The following is a 6,292-nucleotide window of genomic DNA, read 5'->3' on the forward strand; positions in this document are numbered from 1 at the left end:
ATTTTTTGTTTCAGTCAACTTTTTAAGGTGAAATCCTAGCAAACCAAAAATTGAGGCAATCACAGAGAAGTAGGAGCCTAATAAAGTTGAACTTCTGAGCTCCTCCCTCTGGTTTTGTCTTGTTAGGTTTATCTTTTGAGGTAACGCTGGTTTATATTATGTGTTCCACTTCTGTCTGTATACCCTACAGCACTGCTGCTACTAAGTCGCCTCAGTCGTGTCCGACTCTGTGTGACCCCATAGACGGCAGCCCACCAGGCTCCCCTGTCCCTGGGATTCTCCAGGTAAGAATACTGGAGTGGGTTGCCATTTCCTTCTCCAATGCATGAAGGTGAAAAGTGAAAGTGAAGTAGCTCAGTCCTGTCCGACCCTGAGCGACCCCATGGACTGCAGCCTACTGGGCTCCTCCGTCCACGGGATTTTCCAGGCAAGAGTACTGGAGTGGGGTGCCATCGCCTTCTCCCTACAGCACACTTACCACCAAAAATTGTTTCCATCTAATTTTTTAATCCATCCAACACTCTGTGTCTTTCAATGTGTGAATTCAACCCATTTACATTTAGGATGATTATTGATAAATGAGGACTTAATATTGCCATTTTATCCTTTAGTTTCTGGTTGCTCTATATCTCCATTGTTCCTTTTCCTTTTGTTTCTGTCTGCTATTTTAGTTTGGTGGTTTTCTGTGATATTTTTGTCAATTTCCTCTTTTTTTTTTTTTTTTTTTAATGTTTCATGTCTCTGCTCTAGATTTTTGTTTTCTGGTCACCATGAGATTTGTATAAAATGTCTCATAGGTAAAATAATCCTTCTACTGGTAGTATCTTATCTTTATTTACCTACATAGGCTTCTTCCTTTTCCTTTCCTTTTTTTTTTATTTCTGTTGTCTCACATTATCTCTTTACGTTGTTACAAAGTTGAAGTATACACTAGTTTTGTGTGTGTGTGTTTTTTTCTGCTCTCCTCCTTAACCTTTATGCTATAATAGTGTTTAAAACCTAATCTTATTGAGAGTTGCAATTTTCTGGTTCTATGTATTCAGTTCAGTTCAGTTGCTCAGTCCTGTTCGACTCTTTGCAACCCCATGAACTGCAGCACTCCAGGCCTCCCTGTCCATCACCAACTCCCGGAGTTCACTCAAACTCATGTCCATCGAGTCGGTGATGCCATCCAACCATCTCATTCTCTGTCATCCCCTTTTCCTCCTGCCCCCAATCCTTCCCAGCATCAGTCTTTTCCAATGAGTCAACTCTTCGCATGAGGTGGCCAAAGTACTGGAGTTTCAGCTTTAGCATCAGTCCTTCCAAAGAACACCCAGGACTGATCTTTAGAATGGACTGGTTGGATCTCCTTGTAGTCAAGGGACTCTCAAGAGTCTTCTCCAACACCACAGTTAAAAAGCATCAATCCTTCGGCGCTCAGCTTTCTTCACAGTCCAACTCTCACAACCATACAAGACCACTGGAAAAACCATAGCCTTGACTAGACGGACCTTTGTTGGCAAAGTAATGTCTCTGCTTTTGAATATGCTATCTAGGTTCTATGTATCACCTTGCTCAAAGTTTTATGTATTTTGCCTTTCTGTTTTCTGGTAGAAGAGCTCCTTATAAGATTTCTTATAAGGAAGTGTAGTAGTGATGAACTCCCTCAGTTTTTGTTTGCCTGGGAAAGTGTTTATTTCTCCTTTATATATGAATGATAACTTTACTGTATAGAGTATTCTTGGGCAACAGTGTTTAATCTCTCAATATTATAAGAATGTCATTCCACTTCCTCCTGGCCTGCAGGGTTTCTGCTGAGAAATCTGCTGAAAGCCTAATTGGGGTTCCTTTGTATGTTACCATCCTTTTTTCCCTAGTTGCCTTTAAAATCCATTCTTTTTAAAAATAATTTTATTTATTTTTGGCTGTGCTGGGTCTTCGTTGCTGCCAGTGTGCTTTCTCTAATTGCAGGCACTACTCTCCATTGTGGTGCATGGGTCTCTCATCGCAGTTGTTTCCTGTGGTGGAGCACAGGCTCTAGACTACCAGGCTTTAGTAGTTGTAGTGCACAGGCTTTGTTGATCCATGTGGGATCTTCCTGGACCGGGGATCAAACCCGTGTCTCTTGCATTGGCAGGTGGATTCTTTACCAGTGAGCCACCAGGGGACCCTCTAAAATTCATTCTTTGTCACTGACTTTGACAGCCTTAATGTGTCTTGAAGAAGGTCTTTTGGCATGTGTCTTGGATGCTCTCTTAGCTTCACAGACTTGTACATCCAGTTCCTTCCCCAGGTTTGGGAAATTCTCAGGTATTATTTAAATTCTCTGCTCCCTTCTCAAGCTTTTCTTTCTGAGATAGTCATTACCCTAATGTCACACTTCCTAAGAGAGTCAGATAACTCTCACAGAATTTCCTCAAATATCTCATTTCTCTTTCCTCTTCCAGTTGTATCATTTCTAGATTTGTCCTCAAGCTCACTAATTCTTTCTTTCATACGGTCTGCTCTATTTCTGATGCTTTGTCTAATACATTCTTAATCTCATTTATTGAGTTATTCAGCTCCAGAATTTGTTTGGTTCTTTTTTGTTAAAGTTTCACTGTCTATGGTGAAATACTCCTTCTGTTCATTAATTTTATTAGTAAGCTCATTGAACTGCCAGAGTTTTCTTTTAGCTCACTGAGTTTCTTCACTGAATTGTCTACCAGTGTGACTGCAATATTCTACGACGTTAAGTTTGGTTTCTGGAGATGTCATTTTCAATTTGTGGTATGTTGTTACTGTGGTTCGTCATATGGTGCTTGATGCAAGTTCTTCTGCCAGTGCATTTGAAGTAGCCCAGTGGTCCCCAACCTTTTTGGCATTAGGGACCAGTTCCATAGGTCATTTTCCATTGGCCAGGGGTGCAGGAATGCTTTCAGGATGATTCAAGCATTTACTGTGCACTTTCTGTGTGTGTGTGTGCTCAGTCGCTCAGTCATGTCCAACTCTGCAACCCCGTGGACTGTAGCCTGCTGGGCTCCACTGTCTATGTAATCTTCCAGGCAAGAATACTGGAGTGGGATGCCATTTCCTATTCCCAGGGATCTTCCTGACCCAGAGATCAAACCCGAATCTCTTGCATTGACACTCAGACTCTTTATACCACTTTGCCACCTTTTATTTCTATTATTACATTGTGATGTATAATGAAATAATTATATAGCTCACCATAATGCAGAATCAATGAACTTGTTTTCCTGCAGCTGTAAATACAGATGAAGCTTTACTCGCTTGCCCACTGCTCACATCCACTGCTCACCTCCTAAGAGGTTATGGACCAGTACTGGGGGTTGGGGATTCCTGAAGTAGCCAACACCTTTCTGCCAGATTCTAACAATTCAACCGATTAGAAATTAAAGGCCTTTCTTTCGTTTTCCTGTAGGTGGCACTACAGCATAAGTTTTTGGTTTCTTTTCCATGCAGTGCTTCTGATAAATTATATTCAAGAATCAGTACTTTGCACTCTCTACCACTTCTGTCAGAGATGTGGCCCTATGCCCTCCTTATCACATCTGTTCCTCTGGGGTCAGTGTTGCTGGTGTGGCTGCCTTGTGCACCAGGATGGTAGGCTCCTCTTTTCATCCAGGATCCCCTGAATCACAGGCTCCATCACCACTGAGGGGCGGACAGTGGCAGCAGGCTGGGGATGGGCGGGTGCATCTGCCATGTGGTGGTGTCAGGTTCACAGGGTAGACCAGGGTGCTGGAGCCATAGGCACCTCAGCAGCTGGTGGGCCAGTGTCCCATGTACAACTGCCACTGCAGCCCAGCTTCTTGTGCTGCAGGCACTGCCATGGCCAAGGAAGCCCAAGTCATGTGTCTGCCTCCGCTGCCACTAGTGGGTTCTCTGGGGCTGCAGTCTCAGCTTCCATGGTTGGAAGGCCAGGATTACAGGCACCAACTCCACTGGTACCTCGGTTCTACCTTTTCTCTGTGTTACAGTCAAACCACCTTTTTTTCCTTTTTTTTTTTTTTTTCATACTTAATGTTAGGGCAAGAGGGAACACCAGAAATCATGCAAGAAAATTACCTGTGTGTGGAACTATCCACACAGCACAGGACACTGGCATTCGTGGCTCCCACTCTCTAAACACCAATAGATTATTTCCCAGTCATCTTGACAAAAATGTCCTTGAGTGTTTCCAAAATGCCCTACCTCACCTCCTAGTCTCACCATTTGAATGACATTAGAACATTCTCTAACACCATACACAAAAATAAACTAAAAATGGAGTAAAGACCTCAATGTAAGGCCAGATAACTATAAAGCTCTTAAGAGAAAAACATAAGCAGAACACTCTTTGACATAAATTGCAGCAGTATCTTTTTGGATCCACCGTCTAATGAAAATAAAAACAAATAAGCAAATAAGACTTAATTAAACTTAGAAGCTTTTGCACAGTAAAGGAAATCATAAGCAACAACCCACAGAATGGGAGAAAATATTTGCAAATGATACAACCGACAAAGGATCAATCCCTAAAAATACAAACACCTCATGCAGCTCTTCTAAAAACACAATAAAAAAATAGGCAGAAGATCTAAATAGATGTTTCTCCAAAGAAGACATACAGATGGTCAACAGGAACGTAAAAAGATGCTGCTGCTGCTGCTGCTAAGTCGCTTCAGTCATGTCCGACTCTGTGCGACCCCATAGACGGAAGCCCACCAGGCTCTGCCATCTCTGGGATTCTCCAGGCAAGAGCACTGGAGTGGGTTGCCATTTCCTTCTCCAATGCATGAAAGTGAAAAGTGAAAGAGAAGTCGCTCAGTCGTGTCCGACTCTTAGCGACCCCATGGACTATAGCCTACTGGGCTCCTCCATCCATGGGATTTTCCAGGCAAGAGTACTGGAGTGGGGTGCCATTGCCTAAACACTGCCAATTATTAGAGAAATGCAAATCAAAACTACAGTGAGGTATCACCTCACACCGGTCAGAATGGCCGTCATTAAAAAATCTAGAAACAATAAATGCTGGAGAGTGTGTGGAGAAGGGAACCCTCCGGCAGTGTTGGTAAGAATGTAATTTGGTATAACCACTATGGAGAACAGTATGGAGACTCCTTAAAAAACTAAAAACAGAACTTCCATATGATCCAGCAATCCCAATCCTGGACATATATCCAGAGAAGACCTTAATTCAAAGAGATACTTGCCTCACAGTGTTCACTGTAGCACTATTTATAACAGGCAGGACACGGAAGCAACCTAAATGTCCATCAACAGAGAAACTGATAAAGAAGATGTGGTACATATATATGAAATGGAATATTACTCAGCCATAAAAAGCATGAAATAATGCCATTTGCAGCTACACTGATGGACCTAGAGATTATCATACTAAGAAAAGTCAGTGAAAGAAAAATATCATATGATATCAGTTATATGTGGAATCTAAAAAAAAATGATACATATGAACTTATTTACAAAACAGACTCACAGACTATGGAAACAAATTTATGATTACCAAAGTGGAATGAATTAAGAGTTAAATTAGGGATAAATTAGGAGTTTGGAATTGGTAAACAGACACTAATTTCCAAAAGGAAAAAGGAAAATGTCAACTCTAGGCCCTGTAAATATTAGATCTTATTATATATCGTTTTGTACTTATATAAGCAAGGTGGTGTGATAGTAAAAATACTCTGCCTTAGAGCAACAAAGACTTCTGCCAAATACACGTACATTAGAGTGCTGGAGAATGTAGGCATGGCTTGGGCAGGCTCAGACTCTCCATCCAAAGGGGTCTCTGAGGACATAAGAGAAAGACTGGATCTGGAATCAAGCCTTTCTAAGAAACTTAGCTTTAAACTTAGTTATGGAAAACGTTTGCCTGAATTTCTTCATCTATATGATAGGAATAAATGTGTTCTCCTACCTCAGGGATATTCTGGAAGAATAAACATTATGTCTTTTGGGCCACAAAACCCTCAGAGTATGTGGAACTACAAAGACCAGAGGTTATCTTTGGGTTCATACACCACCACTCTCAGAGAGAATGAGTTGGTGTGCCTTGGTTAACTGTATCAGTAAAATGGGTATACCCACCTCATAGTATCCTTATGAAAATTAAGAGTTAATATATAGAAAGTGATTGGTACCATATCTGGCATAGAATAAGTATTCAGTAAGGAAATCAACCCTGAATATTCACTGGAAGGACTGATGCTGAAGCTGAAGCTTCAGTACTTTGGCCACCCGATGCAAAGAGCCTACTTACTGCAAAAACACCTGATGCTGGTAAAGACTGAGGGCAAAAGGAGGAGGG

Source organism: Bos indicus x Bos taurus, chromosome 10 (assembly GCF_003369695.1).
Source record: "Bos indicus x Bos taurus breed Angus x Brahman F1 hybrid chromosome 10, Bos_hybrid_MaternalHap_v2.0, whole genome shotgun sequence".
In the NCBI taxonomy this organism is placed as follows: Eukaryota; Metazoa; Chordata; class Mammalia; order Artiodactyla; family Bovidae; genus Bos; species Bos indicus x Bos taurus.